This window comes from Strix uralensis, chromosome 15, assembly GCF_047716275.1.
Source record: "Strix uralensis isolate ZFMK-TIS-50842 chromosome 15, bStrUra1, whole genome shotgun sequence".
Lineage (NCBI taxonomy): Eukaryota > Metazoa > Chordata > Aves > Strigiformes > Strigidae > Strix > Strix uralensis.
This window is the reverse complement of record NC_133986.1, coordinates 12,261,175-12,276,987: the sequence shown is the minus strand read 5'-3', so window position 1 is coordinate 12,276,987 and position 15,813 is coordinate 12,261,175. Positions and strand designations below refer to the sequence as shown.

At 41.0% G+C, this 15,813-nt stretch overlaps 1 protein-coding gene across 3 annotated transcripts in view; it reads right to left on the bottom strand.

The window, feature by feature from the left end:
* The window catches only part of PAK6 (p21 (RAC1) activated kinase 6), a 39,571-nt gene extending 35,441 nt beyond the window's left edge, over positions 1-4,130 (bottom strand). For 2 of the 3 annotated variants that reach the window (XM_074884894.1, XM_074884895.1), the window contains exons 1-2: positions 2,216-2,316; positions 1,275-1,313 (exon numbers count right to left, since the gene is read on the bottom strand). The gene's annotated coding sequence lies outside the window, so the exon portion shown is untranslated. Of the gene's footprint in view, positions 1-1,274; positions 1,314-2,215; positions 2,317-3,992 lie in introns of those variants that run through there. The other variant, XM_074884890.1, reaches the window with a different exon arrangement.
* Positions 4,131-15,813: the final 11,683 nt, after the last annotated feature.

Sequence of the window (15,813 nt, the reverse complement as noted above, 5' to 3'; positions counted from 1 at the left end):
GTGAAAATTTTCATCTCAATGAAAAAGGTGACAGAGCACAAGAAAAACAAAATACAGTTGTTTATAAGGCATTGTGCATTGCAGAGAGGAAAGTCTGAAAACTAGAAGGCCATCAGTAAGCTAACACTGACACTACAGACAGTCCAATTTAACCAGATTCTCAGGGGAAAAACAATTGAGCTCAGAGCCATCATGTTGATATTATCAGTTCACGGAGACACTTGTCTCTGCTGAAACTGCCAAGTATGTTTGTTTTCTAGTTGGAAACAGTATGTTTCATTTTAAGAACTAAAAGTTCTTTTTTACACAATGGTGTTTAGGTATGTCCACACCATATCGGCAGGACACCCGCCCCTGGCCAGTGGATGCCAACTGCAGTACCTCTGCTGGGTCTCCAGTAGCAATGACACTGATCAGAGCTGATTCCTTGGAGCAGATGAGGAATTACCTCCCATATCTACCACAAACCACTACCACCTTGCTCTTTCCTGTGACTAAACTTGGGTTTTTTGGGCTGTGCTTGTGAGCGGCTCAGATATTCACAGGCTGATTCCTTCCCCTTGGCCACCTGCAGGAGAAAAATATATCACTCAACTGTTTCCAAAGTGCTCTTTGGTTGAAGCAGCACTATTCCTTGCTACACTTTAAGCAAGTCCAGAGGAACATGAATTCTTGTCAGAGACTTTTTTTTTTTTTTTAAGGAAATGACCAATAACTGACTACAGCAATGCACGCCAGTCTTTGTAAACAAGACAGCTTTCAGGCAGCCAGGATGCCAGCTGTTTCAGGGTGGCTGGTGGCTTTTGGGTTGTTTTTTTGCAGGGAGTGGAGGGGTGGTTGGTGGGTTGGGTTCTTTCTTCAGGTTGGGGTAAGGAAGGAGGAAAGCAGGAAGAAAATAAAAAGAAAAAGCTTCTACTACCTGCTCTTCTGGTCCCCAAGTATCCAGGATCTTCTCTCACTTTCCTGCCTTGGGCAATAGCAGTTCTCGTTCCAGTGTCCCAATACCTCTTCTTTGTTAAATCCCCTTTACACTCACTTGTGTGGTTTTTTCTCTCTGTATTCTGGGATTTTTTTAATTTTTTTTTTTCTTCCCAATTTTTTCTAAACTTATCTGATAAACAGATGGATGTCATAGAAATTAAAAGGATGAAATGGAAAAAGTAACAAAAACCGAAGTGCAGCGTTATGCAAGCCAGCTGTGGAAAAGAAATTATGTCACTGTGTATTACTCAGTTGAGAATGGTTAATGAGCTTACACCATTCAACCACCTTACCAGAATGGGCATCACAGCTTGAGGAATGCAGACAGAGCTCTGAAATAAGGGGTGGGAGGGAAATAAGGGAGCAAAAGATGGCTTGATGTCCTTTCTTGCCTCCAGGTACACGACACATGGCTCAATTGCCCTAAGTCTGAGCCTGAAATATTTTTAATTCACTGAAAACACACTGACTGAGCAGCAGGAGTGCAAGCGACACACTTAACTTGCCATCATTTGCTAAAGCAGAGAAGGAGCTCAATCTCTCGTCTCTCTGCTGGGATTGCCAAGTAAAGCATCAATGGCAGGTTCAGTAACTCGGACAACTCTGCCTTCTGAAATGGCCCAAGAGCCCTGAGGAGCGTGTGCTTTAACAAGTTTCAGTCCCTTTTGACTTGAACCACATTTGAACTTCTTAGCAGTGAAAAATCATTCTATCCTGTTACTATTCCTCTGAGCAATTGCACACAGGTCCCTTTTATTATTACATTAGTGTAATTTTTGTCTCCGACATTCCCCCGAGAGGAATTACTCATGTCCTGCTATTATTTATTTTACTACTAAGAGCCTGTTTTTTAGCAGTAGTTTTAATTAAATACCAATCCTCCTCCTCAATTAAGAGCACCTTTATCTGGCTTGCTGTGCTTTGTATTCTCCAGCAGTATCACTGGCTTCCTCCTATTTATCCCTCCTCTACAGTTCTCTCAGGAACTGCAAAGAGCCTCCTCTCCCACCAAATCCTATCAGTAAAAAGAAACAGAAGATTTTACTGAAGAACCATCACATGGAAGATAATATGGAGCTTGACACTGGTTATGCAGAATTCCAGTTTCAATCAATGTCAAGAGACACTGCCCCAAGCAGCAGCATGTTCCATACCCCCCAAAGCCATAGTCTGCCGTGCTGTCCTGTGCACCAGCCCACAGCTACTGCCATCCCTCTTTGGTTTCCCTGCTCACCTGTAGCCTTGCTTGCACGTCTGTCGCTCCCCTACCCTCTGATGTCGCGTCTATCCTCTCCAAATATACTATTGAAAGTTGCCAAGGCAGGTTTTCTTTGGGAGTTTGAAGTTCAGTGTGTCCACACACTGGGTAAACACCTCTTCAAAGACTTTGCTGTCCCTGGATAATGAATCAGATCACAATGTATTCTAGACTCCAGTACACAGGATTCTTGGAAGCTGCCCTAGATTAATATTTTAAGAGTTATTCATTCATGCTCCCCAAGTGTCAGAGGCAGAACTGATGACTCCTGACTGTGAAGTTGGCAGGCATATCCCCATCTCAACTATTTCTACAAAGTGGAATCAAACTGCAGCAACAGCATCCAACTGCATTAACTGCTCCAGCGCCTGGCAGAGCCAGCTGCGGAGCCAGCATAACGTTACGCAAGGACTGCTGGCACCAAACACCCTCCTGGCCATCGTTCCCTGCCCGAGTATTGGGCACAAGTACCCTTCCGCTGGCAATCTCACCTAAGCACTCTGCAACCTTCACAGAGCTCAGCTCCCCCCTGGGCACCGCTCCGTTCCTTGTTCCTTACATTACATAGGGAAGGGAAGAGGAGGCAACAAGTCAGAGAGCAGTTTGATTTCACTTCTCACCGACTTGACAAGGCTTTTTCCTCCTTCTTAGCTTTAGGTGCAAAAGCTTATTAACTACACTTACTTCCCTTAAATAGAAGATGGTTTTGCTTTTATGAGCACGTTTTATTCCTTTTCCAAGAGCAAAAATGGAACTGCATGAAAGTGTTAGATCAATTAGCATGCAAAGAGAAAGTGTAGACTCACGACTACACTCTTCCCTGCACTTCCAGGCTCAGCAAGTGTGTTCCTCAACAGCTCCAGCACCTTTGTAAAATCCGTGCTCTACTGCACTTTCCTCAAGGACTATAATTATACACCGCAACCTAAGCACACAATTCTCAGTCTGGAGGGTTCCCAACTAGGAGGAGTTTCAGTTTTTGGTTTAAAGAGGGGAGGAGGGAATACTGATGATACAAGATTTTTTAGACATTACTCACCAGTTTTTTCCAGAGCCATCTCTGTACATTCAAGGTATTTTTTTTTCTATCTTAAATAAGGCTTTTCAAACAAGTTGCCTCCAGCTGGGACAAGGAGCGCTCTACTACTTTCTGGCCCCTCGACAAAGAGTTTTCAACAGTGACAAACTGGTTGTTCAGGTGTAATTCAAATAGATGCTTTAAAAAAATAACCTATCTCCCCTTGCTTGTTTCAATAGCATTTCTCCAAACCAAGCCTATTAAAAACCTTCAAGTTCCGAAGGCAGGAACCATCCTAATTTTGCCTCCTACAGAACAACACTCTATCAATGTTTAAAAGCACTAAACAAAATTAATAAACCATAAGCTTATGTCTATTTACTAAATTTTACTTTTATTTACCCACTGTTCCTACAATGCCCATCATTCTACTATTTAAGTACATGATTTAGAAGCACAGGCAATGGCATTTATTCACCACTAGAATACAGGCAGGCAAAAGGCAGTGTTAAAAGCATTCCTTCTCATCCCTTTTTTATGGCTTCAGACCTCAGAAAATTAGTTCTTATTGGCTGATTTAAATTTCCAGCCTAAAAAGGGAGTGCCAGAGATATCAGTGATTTATCTCAGTTCTACAGCTTAGGAAGGTAAAAAAATTTGAAAAGTCATCTCAGTGTTAGTGTTCAGAATGCTGGACCCTGTTGCCCCATCTACGTCCCACAACAGCAGTCTTACCTTAAAAAAAAGATCTCAGAGAAATACTTCTGGAGTGAATTCAGTCCCTTCTTCCGTCTGACTGCAGGTTGCTGCTTGTCTTAAACACGGGAAACATCCCTTGCTTCAGGCAAAAATTCTCAGCAATTTCATCTTCAAGCTTCTTCAGAAAGCTCCTGGTTCAGTCTCATGGCCACACAAACACACAGAGCTCGCAGTCGCTTCCTCACCAGCACCGTCCCCTGCCAGCCGCTGTGCAGGGCACCAGCACCACAACACCCCCTCCTCCTGGCCCTCAGCAGAAGGGTTAGAAGAATTCACTGAAGGTAAAATACCCTCACAATTGGAGGACAGAGGAGACCACAGTGATAAATTCCATTAAAACCCTGCAGTTAAAACTGAGGAGATCTCACTGTAGACACATACCACTATCAAGATTCTGTAATGCAGTGAATCAATGTTTTCTGGGACCTTTTTTATTGTGGGCTGATGCTGTGATCTCAGCAAAGAGGATGGGACTGTCTGTTGAGTGACATTTTGCACAGAAGGCAAGAGCAAGATACTAATCAAGATTCTAGTGTATAAGGGAAATGCATGCATAGTTCTTAACTAAGCCTTGAAATCACAGGATGGCTGACTTAGGCTTCACTCCGGGGCGGGGAGGGAGTTAACAGACATAACAAAGCCTCACGCTTTGAGAATCTGTGATTAAAGACTCCTTTGCCCTATAGAGGTATAAACTGCAGCCCATGAGCAGCAAATACATCATTGCTCCATCGCCCAGGCAAACCAAAGTGTTACTTATTGATCTGGTAAGCTCTGCCGTGTCCCTTTCTGGATACAAGAACTCTGTGGGCGTTGTGCTGATCTTGCATAACTTGTCTGCGTCCATGCCATGCAATTTCAAAAATGCAAAATATAATATCAAGTTGACACTTCTGCAGGCTAAATTTCAGCAACAGATCTCATGGCACCCTGCAGAAGGAGGAAGGTAAACTGTTCTAAGGCTTTAGACTTCATAGGGATGTAAATTAGGACAGATTTATTAAGCTGAATGAAGCAGTGACAGTTTACACTGGCTGAAACTCTGCAGATGTAACCATTATGTTCCTGCTACTTGAGTCCCAAATGGAACCCAGCAGAATCCAATTCTGTAATCAAGACAGCAAGTGAAATAGCTTCCCCCCACCGCAGTGGGTTTAGAAATCAAGTCAAAACCAGCAGGGCTGCCAGTGAGGCAATTAGGTATTTTCCAGAGGTAGTCTGATAAAGAAGCCAGCTATTTACAGTTTCCTGGCATGTCAGTTACTTTAGTATTTCCTGGACAACATTCAGAAAGGAGAAGGGGTTTTTTTGTTTTTTGTTTTTTGTTTTTTTTTTTTAAGATAAAGGTGTTGTATCCAAGAGACAATTCATTTTTCTTGCTTTTAGAGTTGGCTTTTACTTCCTCACCTGGATAACCACAAGCACATTTTTGTGAACATTAGGTAACAAGAAAGCCTGCTGCTAATTCTTTCTCATCAGGGCCTGGGGAAAAATACAAGCTGTTGGGTGAAAGCTAAAAAACAAACAGAAAAGATGGGAGGGGGGAGAAAAGGGGAGTGAGAAAATAACTCAGGAGTGAGTCAGTCAGGCTCCTCCTGCTTAGTCACCTGTAGTGCTTCTCTCCAGACACACCAGAGATGGAGAATAAGATGCCTGCATGCCTTCCCACCCACCCACCTCCTCCTCCTGGCAAGGGCTTACAAAAAGAAGAGCCAGTGCAGAGTTTTAGGAGACGATCATCACAGATGCGAGCTTTCCAGAGAAGCAGAGCTGACAGTAGCCCATTCGCTCATGTTTCCCACCCCCTCCTGTAGCCCCCCTGCACTGTTTCTCAATTAAATCATCTTGAATCAACCCGTTCATTTGCTGGTTTAAGTTTCTGTGATGGTGCCCTGCAGTTTTGACATCGTAGAGAGTTGCCATGGAGAAGAGGGTGATGTCATTGACACAAAAAGCACTGAATTTACAAATACGACAGGAACAGAGCTATTTATAAAGAGCTGCTTTTCTCCCCCCACTCTTTGCTGGGGTGGGTGGAGGCAAAGGCAGCAGTTCCATTCTTGATGTTTCTGTCAACAAGTCTCAGAAATGAATTTTCTTGTTAGAAAATATCCTGAGCCTGTGAAATTGCTGAATGCTGTCAGCTTTCGGACTTCATTCATTAGAGCTGGATTTAGCTTTCCAGCTCACAGCTATTTTTGAGGTCATATAACACTCGTATTTGTATAGTAACTTCTATCCTGAAAAATCTATGCAGCATTACCAAAATACAGTCGCTTCTGAAAGGAAAGACAATAGCACGCCACAAGAAGAGAGGGGACAGATACCGTCTTTTATGTAAAGGCTTCATACTGCTTATAATTGCTTTGAGTAATAATTGTGACTGTTGGTTTTGCCTTGACTATGTGGGGTGCCATTGCACATTAACACAACCCTCATGTAATGAAACATTTAGCGCATATAAAAATTGCAAAACACAGAAAGAGATAGAAAAGGGAAGGTGATAAACTTAGACATGAACAAAAAAGATAATTTTAGAATGGATTTGGAATAAAATTGGGAGGAATAAAGGGTGGTTTAGACAGGGAAGCTATCATAGATGTCAAAAGTATTATTTACATCTGTGGCACCTAAACCAAACATGCAACCATCTATCACGCCAAAATCTGACAGGACAGTGACATACCTAAAAGCTGGATGCTAAGAATTATTTCACCAAGATACAGGTCAAGGTCCAAAATTCAGTTTTGAGTTAAAAAAATAACTTAGTTTTCAAAGAGAACAGCTTGGATCTTAACAGCTGGTAGAACAGCTACACTCCAGCTTAAACAACAGCATCAGTCAGAGCAACCATTCCCCTGTTTTACTCTCTGGATACTAATATCAAAACCAAAACCTATTTTGGTGAAATGTTACTGGTTGCATTGTACATTTCAGCTGCCCAAAAGCACTACAGTGACAGGGAGCAACAGAAATTACTCATCCAAATGCAGGTTAGGAAACCAGCAACTAAACGTATCAAAGTGTTACCTTGGTTTTGTGAACCATTTCTCCTCCACAGAAGTGAAACATTTATAAATATGTATATCTAGATTTGAAAATATACATAAAAGTATAATACTGGTGTTACAAATAAGAAAACCTCAGGACTTAAATGATTTGTCCGGTATCACGTGCAAAGCCAGGAGCAATGCTGACAGTGGAAGGTAGGCCTTCAGTCTAGAACCCTGTTTGTCTCAGTAATAGAAGTTTAACAAAACTACAGGTGCCAGAAACATTAACAGGGCTTTGCCAAAACATCCACAGCACCATACCAAACAGCTTGACTTTTACCGTAATGAAATAGCAAGAAGATTCAGGGGACGCGTAGTTTTCTTACCTCTCTTTACAACAAGTCCAACTACTCAAACACCATTTCCAAATTTGCTGTCTCCTATTTTCAGAGGACCAGTTTGAATTTACTAGGGGAGCAAGGAAAATGGTAACTCTCTTCCCTGAGCCTCATCCAATGCAACAGTGTGTTCCCAATCACATGGCAGTGTTCTGCCTTTTCCCCTCTACGCGTATCACTACGCATCTGTTTCTGGAAAGGATACCAATACATCAGGAAAGATCATTGTGGAAACCACAATAAAGTTTAAGAAAGTGCAGAATATGCCATATAGAGAAAGACCACAGAAACTTAAGCTTGTAATTGAGAAAGTTATGAAGCAATTTTCAGACAGTCTAAAAGTATATAGATATACTGCTCACTTTGATAAAAATCTCCTCAGTTTAGCTGATGGGAAGCAAAAAAACATCTTGATCTTGGTGCATGGAGCACATGTGTAGCAGAAATGAATGCTCATAAACAAGAAGCAACGAAGATGGCTCCAATCTTCCACTGTGTGGGAATTATCTGTTGAAAGAACTGAGAACAGGATTACAGTGTTTTCTATTGTTCTCTAGCTCACCAAGTAAAAAATATGCTTTCCCAGGAGATGAGGAGGAATAATAACTTTTTTAATTGCATAAAAATGGACTATTCCTGTTACACATTCCCCATATGTTAAGCAAATGAGAAACCATCTTTACAGCTGCCCACAGCAGTTGCCACTAACGTTTTCTGTTTCAGGCTAGGCAAGACTACTTTCAGCTGACACTTACATTTTACATCTTGATATAAAAACGGCTGCTTTTAGTTGCACAGGATCTAAGCAATAGTTTCCAAGATAGAAGAATATGGCACACTCCACCAAAGCTGTATGAAGAAAAGCCTTCCCCGGTTCCCCTCCAGACATAGCAGGAGCAGGCGATGTGCCACTAAAACAATAGGTGCCTACTTACAGTTGGATTTAATCCCTGACATACTTATCTTTTCAAACAGGATATCAGCAGATCTGGCCTGTGAAGCCATGGGAACAGCCTAATGAAAGAACAAGTTGTAGCCAGTTCAGTTCACAGTACAGGTACAGTACTAATCCAGGCTGGCAAAATGGTCCAGAGTGTCTTCACCAGATCCATTTTGACTGGATATCAAGGAAATGTACCAACAAGCCATATCCAGCCACCACTGAATTTTGCAGTACTCCAACACTTTTTTTTTCCCCTCTATGAAATTATTCCTGAGTGAATGATTATTTAAAGTATTTCACTACATCAAAATACATTACTAGTTTAACTTCAAGAAAGGAACTACACAATTCAAGAGGTACTGAAGAACTGTGCATCAAGAGAATCCAAAGCGCTGGAAAAGCAAACATAAGCTCAGGCACAGAAACCAAAGACTAACATTTGTCTTTCATCAGCATTGTCACTTAGCTGCTAATCCTGCTTTGTAAATCACACTTCCATACCAGCTGGAGCCACAGGATCAATAATTAAATAGCTTTGGATGGTACTTATTACAAAAAGAGAGTAGGGAACAAATGTTTCTAGAACTAACAAAAGAAACAGCGTTCTTCCCTGGTCTTACTGAGTGACCTCAATGTTCACATGCTTCTTTAATAATTTAAAATATTCTATCAGATAAAGAATGAATGGAAATGAAACCTTCTTATTTCTAGGTTTCTAAACATGCCATTCTGCTACGTTAACCAATGAGTGTAAAATAGTAAGAACCAAGAGAATGAAACCGTTAAAGGAGCTTCAGTCTTCCTTCAGCAATCTTTAAGAGACTGTTTTAAGCACATGCACATTAATGTAACTGCACTGCCCATAGCCCAAGGCTAAATGAGAGACTCTAACCACCAATTCTCAAGACCACAGTCAAATAACTCACTTAGAATAAGAACACTAAGCTTTTGTACACCGAAGCATCGCTGGCACTGAACCATCGCTGGGGAAATCACTAGTGCACAGCATGGAGCGCAACACCTCAGAAGTTACAGTTTAGCCCAAAGCCATTTTGGAATATTTATTATTTGGGAAATCAGCAGCAGCACAGAGGAAAGATTTAGAATTATTTGCTGATGCACATGCAGAAGGTGTAATTTGTCTACTTCTAAAAGTATTCATAAATTTAATGAACTAAAAACCAGTTGGATCTGATTTATAGTAGGTTTGGCAGAACCAAAGCAGAATTAATTAGTGTATGGAACCCAAAATCTGGTAGGTCAGTCAGAATGACACAAAATGTGAAATGACAGTATTCTTCACAAAAAATACTTAGGATTTTCGCTTTTATAATTCTCTCACTTTTAGTCTAAAGTGGCTCACCAAAGCCTTTTTAAAATTTTGTTTAAAACATGATCATACCGTCTCTTCTCAACTGTGCAAAAACTTTAACAAGGTTGATGAACAGACTTGTTTTCTTACATAAGACCATATTATGCTGTAGTAAGGACGGTGACACATCCAATAGGTAGAAAATAATGGCAGTCAATTTCAAAATTAATATAAAGATAGTAGAAACTGGAATAATTCAGCTTATTGAAATAGTTCAAACCTTCCAGACATTCAGATTCAAATCACATCAGTTGTTCACAGTATCCAGCATGCAATTTTCTGAGAACAAGAAGAAACCTACGCTTAGGAGAGCCATAAAAACAAAAATTCCTTGGCTGTGTCCAATCTGTGGGACCAGGGAGCATTCCCACTTACTGGGAGCACACTCTGTCTATGTCCTGATTGGAGGGATAAGATCTTTGTGCCTCCTCTTTATGGCTTGTTCTCTATCAGATGGAAGAAGAGCTCAGAGATTTGCTGGTCTGGGAGACTAGGGAACAAATACTGCTGCTTTGGGTTCTGTGTCTAAAACCTGGTAAGTTCTTAAATATTTTGCAGAATGAAAGCCTGACAAGAGTCATAAACATAACAGGTTTGCTTAGTCTTGAAATTATTTATTGTCCCATGTAAATTTAAGGCTACCGATGTAATCCTTTATGCATTGCCAAGTTTTTGTTAAGAAATCCTGAATTTATATGAATCCATAACATAGATTACAATCACAATATTCCATCATTGTATGATTTCATATCAAAAGCTGTAAATACAACTGTGGGATTTCATGCACCAGCCTCATGAAATGCATTCTCCTTATTCATCAGTTGAATTTATACAGAAACACTTAAGTATTACAGCAGACACACATTAATCATAGAATAATAGAATGGGTTTGGGCTTGAAGGGAGCTTAAAGATCATTTAGTTCCGGCACAGCACCTCTCCTCCTTCACTGCTCCATCACTTGCAGAAGGAAGTTCTCATCAGCACATTCCAGGAACGCCCTGGATTGCTTGTACCCTGCTGGGTTGTCCCTCCAGCAGATATTGGGGTGGGGGGGGCTGAAGTCCCCCAGGAGGGCCAGGACTTGTGAACATGAGGCTGCTCCTGTCTGTCTATAGATGGGCCCATCCACCCACTCCTCCTGGTGGGGTGTCCTGGAGCAGACCCCCACTATAAGGTCTCCTGTCCCTGCCCTCCCTTTAATCCTGACCCACCAGTTCTCAGTTGGCTCCTCACCCATCCCCAGGCAGAGCTCGGTGCTCTCCAGCTGGGCACTGACATAGAGGGTGACCTGCCTCCTCCTCTCCCTGCCTGTCCCCCCTAAAGAGCCCATGTCCTTCCATCCCAGCACTGCAGCCACAGGAGCCATCCCCCCACGGCCCCTTGACGCCAAAACCCAGAGCCTTGAAGGTGTGCCCGTGTCTCCAGCTCCTCCTGGTTATTCCCCATGCTGTTTTCAGTTGGGCCCCAAGGAAGCTGACTTACTGGCTAGAATTGCTTTGCGCTGCTCCTCAGGCTCTAGGCACCTACTGCTGGCACTGGCACCAAAGTGGTAGGAGTGGGATGGGCTAAGTAGCCAAACCCCCAGCTGTAGCACCAATCCAGTAACCAATTAAAAGGGAGTGCAAGCTACTGTTTCTAGTTCATTCTGGAAATCTTCTGTAAGTAATCACACCTGCTAGCACAGCCAGCTTACACCTCTGATAATTTATCAGTCAACAGGTGTGTACTTACTTCTCTAGGTGGTTTTCCTAATCTTTCTATTTAACACAGACCCCAAGCTAGGAGAAGTCTCAGATATCAATGCATTTGGAATATATCTATCCAAGCTGATAAATACTTTTACCAATTATCCCAGTTTTAGGATTTTGAATCTCCTACAAATAAAACACCTTTTTAGGACAGCAGGTGGTGAGTCTAGCTGACACATTTCCTTAAAATGGTCTCCTAAGATGTAAAGTATTAGCAAGTTAGTTTCAGAGCTTGCAACAGACTTTTTGTAAATATAGATGTACTTTAAAAAGTTCTGTTTTAGTATTATTGTTTTAGAACTCTTATTGTTGGCTTCTAAAACTTCTTTTAATCACTTTTCTGTTCTTCAATACCAAGATCTGCTTTTTCTTACTCTTTCAACTGACATACTCAAGTAGAGGTAATACGGTTATGTAACATTGTTGGTCATTAAAACACATAAATACTAACAAGGTAACCTGTATCATCTGTATTTCCCAGGTGTAGACAGTGATCCTGATGAGCCCTAGAACAGTGGAAGCCCCTCCTTCCAACCCAGATGCAGCTACCAAAGCTTGATGAGCAGAAAACAGCTCAAACCTGTGGGTCTTACCCCACTCCCAGTACATGTGTATCTCATGCACGTGTGATTAGCCTAGATTTGTTATCTGTAGCTTTTTGGGGCTCAGTGACTCTCTGCCATTATTTCTAGATCCCCTTCCACTTAATGTAACAGAGTGGATGTTACTGACTTAACTCTTTTACTGCTTCTGAATCAAAGCAGACAGTTTATATGAATGCAGAGGAAACGGGAGTCCCTACAAATACCAACAAATTATTTCAGAGCCAGAAAAGAGACAAGCCATAAAGACAAACATGCCAGAGCCTGAGCAGCAGACAAGCACACCAAGTATTCCGTAGTCTCGAGATCCAAGTATCTGGGGTTTGAGTGGGTTACTGCAGGCAGGGCTATTCTGTGAAGTGCATGTTCATCAAGGCATCCAGAGCATCAGTCAAGTTGGTCTTAATTTCTGAAAAAGTTAAAAGCTCAGTTCTTCTGTATCCTGACCCTTTTCTGTAGCCTTTGAAGAACCTTTTGCTGTAGCACTGTCCCTAGCAAGAAATAAGAAAGAAATAGGGGCAGGCTTTGTCTGCTGTTCTCTTCCCCCTCTCTGGCCAGTCAGAACTCTATGGACAGATCTAAAGCTCAGAGTGCTGCTGCTGGCACATAGATCATAAGAAAAATGGCAAAAACCAAGATTCTCAGACTTCAGAAGGAGGATCTATATGTGTTTTCCAGCAGTGTCCAGCATTACAGATCATTTCCTTTCTTCTGACCTTTCTTGTCAAACACCTGTGATACTACTGAAACATTTTAGAAGCAGGGAAATAAGCTGTGCGTAAAAAAAAAAAAAAAGTAACTTTCCTACCACAGGTTACCCAGGTAGGAGAAAAAGCATCTGGACAATAACATTATTCCAAGTGTAATATCATGCATAGCATTTAGACTGTACTTGAATTGCATCTAATAAGTAATCTCAGTGATGAAAATTTACTATTGCAACAGTAGCCAAGGAGCAGGATATTGTTACTATATCTCCAGTTAATATACATGCAAAACCAACTTTGTGTTCAAGTGGAAAACAGGCTAAGGAAGAATGGCAACATCTCAAACATTCTGGATATGTATTTTTTCTTCTCTCAGCTACATGAATTTTATTCCATTTTCCAATTTAAAAAATATATTAGAAAGTCCCTTTTTTAAAAAAAAAAATTATTTTCTAGGACATTGAAATAGTGTATCTTCCTCTACAATTGTCTGTCATCTCCTACATTTATGATAGAGCTCTTCCAACTCTGAAATTTAACCACACATTGGCCAAATTCAGTAGGCACTTTGTTTGACTAACATCCATATTGACAACTTCTGTTATATCCACCAACTGTATGATTAAGGAAATCTCATTCTGCTGAAAACTTTTAGAGCAGTTTACTTATGCCGAGTTCACCTTTAATTTATTTTAATGAGTTTGGTGTTTTCACATCAGATACAGAAGAGTCAAAGACAAGTAGAATGGATGTGTAGGAATTCAAGTGTGTGGCATTTCCTCCAGGAAACATTAGTCAACTTGGCACCCTCCTCTCCAGCTGCCAATGGTATTACTTTCTGGTAACTGAACATGATCAAACCTATTTACCCTCTGGTATTAAGCACACATTAGCAGGCACAAAGCCATGTTGTGGGTGGGGTTTTTTTTCTCCTTTTAAAGTAACTGTCTGCCTCCAACCTTAGACAACTTTTTCCCAAGCATCCCTTTTTGAATCCTTATAAGACAAACATGCTCTGAGATGTCAGAGGCCAGGATTGTAATAGACCATTCACGAAATAGAAGAGACCAGCCTTGCCCCCAGGCTGCTTGGAGATCAAAATTGTCCTAAAACCTTCAGAGGAAGAGAGGCATCTACAGCTGCCAAGATGACAAGAAGAGCCACAAGGGGTAGAGGGTAGGGTGAAGTCATGTCTGATATCCAGGCCTAGAAGTCCTAGTGAGGTTATCACTAAAAAAAATGGTGATGAAGTCTGAGCTACTACAAGGTTGAATACAGTGTTTATTATATGAAAACATATATATGAAAATAAGTCTAAGGAATGTAATGGATCATGTTGCTTGGAGAACAAAACTTGAACAGAGATACAGCAAGGATGTCCAAAAGACCTCCCTGAGCTGCTCTTACATATTGGTGCAATCAACTCAGAGGACAGGGTAGGCAGAGACTAACCTGTGTGGAAGAGATGTGGAGTTCCAGCAGAGTAGAACTGGGAACAAGCAGCAGAAGAAACATGTCTGTTCTTTCTTTTTATAGCTGCTAGTTCCTCTTCATTATTTGTGTGTGTTTGTTTCTTATGGAGAACTGTGCAATGCCCTTGCTAAATGTTTCTTATTTTACAGTACTGGGGAGGAGGGGAGTTCCAATAATTTTCTAGTTATAAGGCACTGGTGTTGTCTGGGATATACATGAAGAGTAACAGGACATGATATCATGCAACTGATTGAGGGTAGTTGTGTTAGATGGAGGATTAGCACACTTCTTGCTCAGAAAGAAAACATGCCAAGTCAATGTAAGAGTTATAACAGAGCATTTCAGCTTTAAAGTAGACTTCATTAGCGTAAAGACAAATAGATTCACTTACAGATTTTAGAGACCTGAAGAACAAATTTCCTTTACTGAACTTCTGCTGAGGGCTCTTATCTGTGTGTTTAGAGTGTTCTCAAAAGCTTTCTGTCTGAATAAGGTTTAGGAAATAGGTGTTCTGTGGTGGCTGGAAACACATCTTGCCTGAGAAATCTGTGGGATGAGCATTTTCTTCCTAAGCTACGTGGTTTTCTTATCGGTGTTGCAGGACAAACTGAAAAGGCTGAAAGTGAGAGGACAGTAAGTGAGATCCCCCAAACTTTGTCTAAAAGGAAGTTAGAAGGTCAGAAAAAGAAAACAAATTTCAACTAAAGAAAAGCAGTAACAAACATGCACATCCTTTTAGAGCTAACAGAAGTTAGTCCAATGCATAGCTCCTAGTTGCTTTAGCAGTGATCTCTGCTACAAACACTGGCTAGAGATAGATCATTATTTTGTCTGCTTGCTCAATAGATGACTAACTAATGACTTGTATTACAGAAAGCATTATTTGAGGCATTAATGAACAAAAAAAATTTTGCAGCAGTTTACATTAGATATATATTAAAGCTTGTCTATCAGTGCATTTGTCCTATTCCTGAATTACAAGAGTATATAACCTCCAAAAGGGACTATAAAGAAGGCTTTGGGTAATCTGGAAGAGCAAAAAGAACCCAGGTCAAAGCAAGAGGAGTAGCAACAGACATATGCAGAAAGAACAGGAAAGAAGGTGGCTTATTAGCAACTTCGAAAATATGGAATTAAGTTCCAGAGCAGAATTTAGATAATACAAAGAGGGGAGAATCAAACAGAACCATAGCCAGAGAATTTAACCCTATGAAAAACACACTTAGAGCCAATTTTATTCATAGGGAGAAGTTGTTACTAGTGATGCAGTCTTCTACACTCACTGTTGTATGTGGGAGAAGCTGTGAGGAAGTAAATCCTGAGTCTGAGAAGTTCCTCTACACTTAAGGTATGTAGCATCTTGGGTTTAGATCCTGTAAATTCTGTTCTCTTGAATAAAATGAAGCCTGTGTATTGGTTTCAATAATACAATGCATAAAAGGTTAACACAAATATCTGTCCACAAAACCTCCCACAGAAGCCTGCAACACACTTCAGCACCTATGGCAGATTTAGACTTCAGTGAGATTTCTGAAAAATGCTCAGTCTAGCCAGTAACT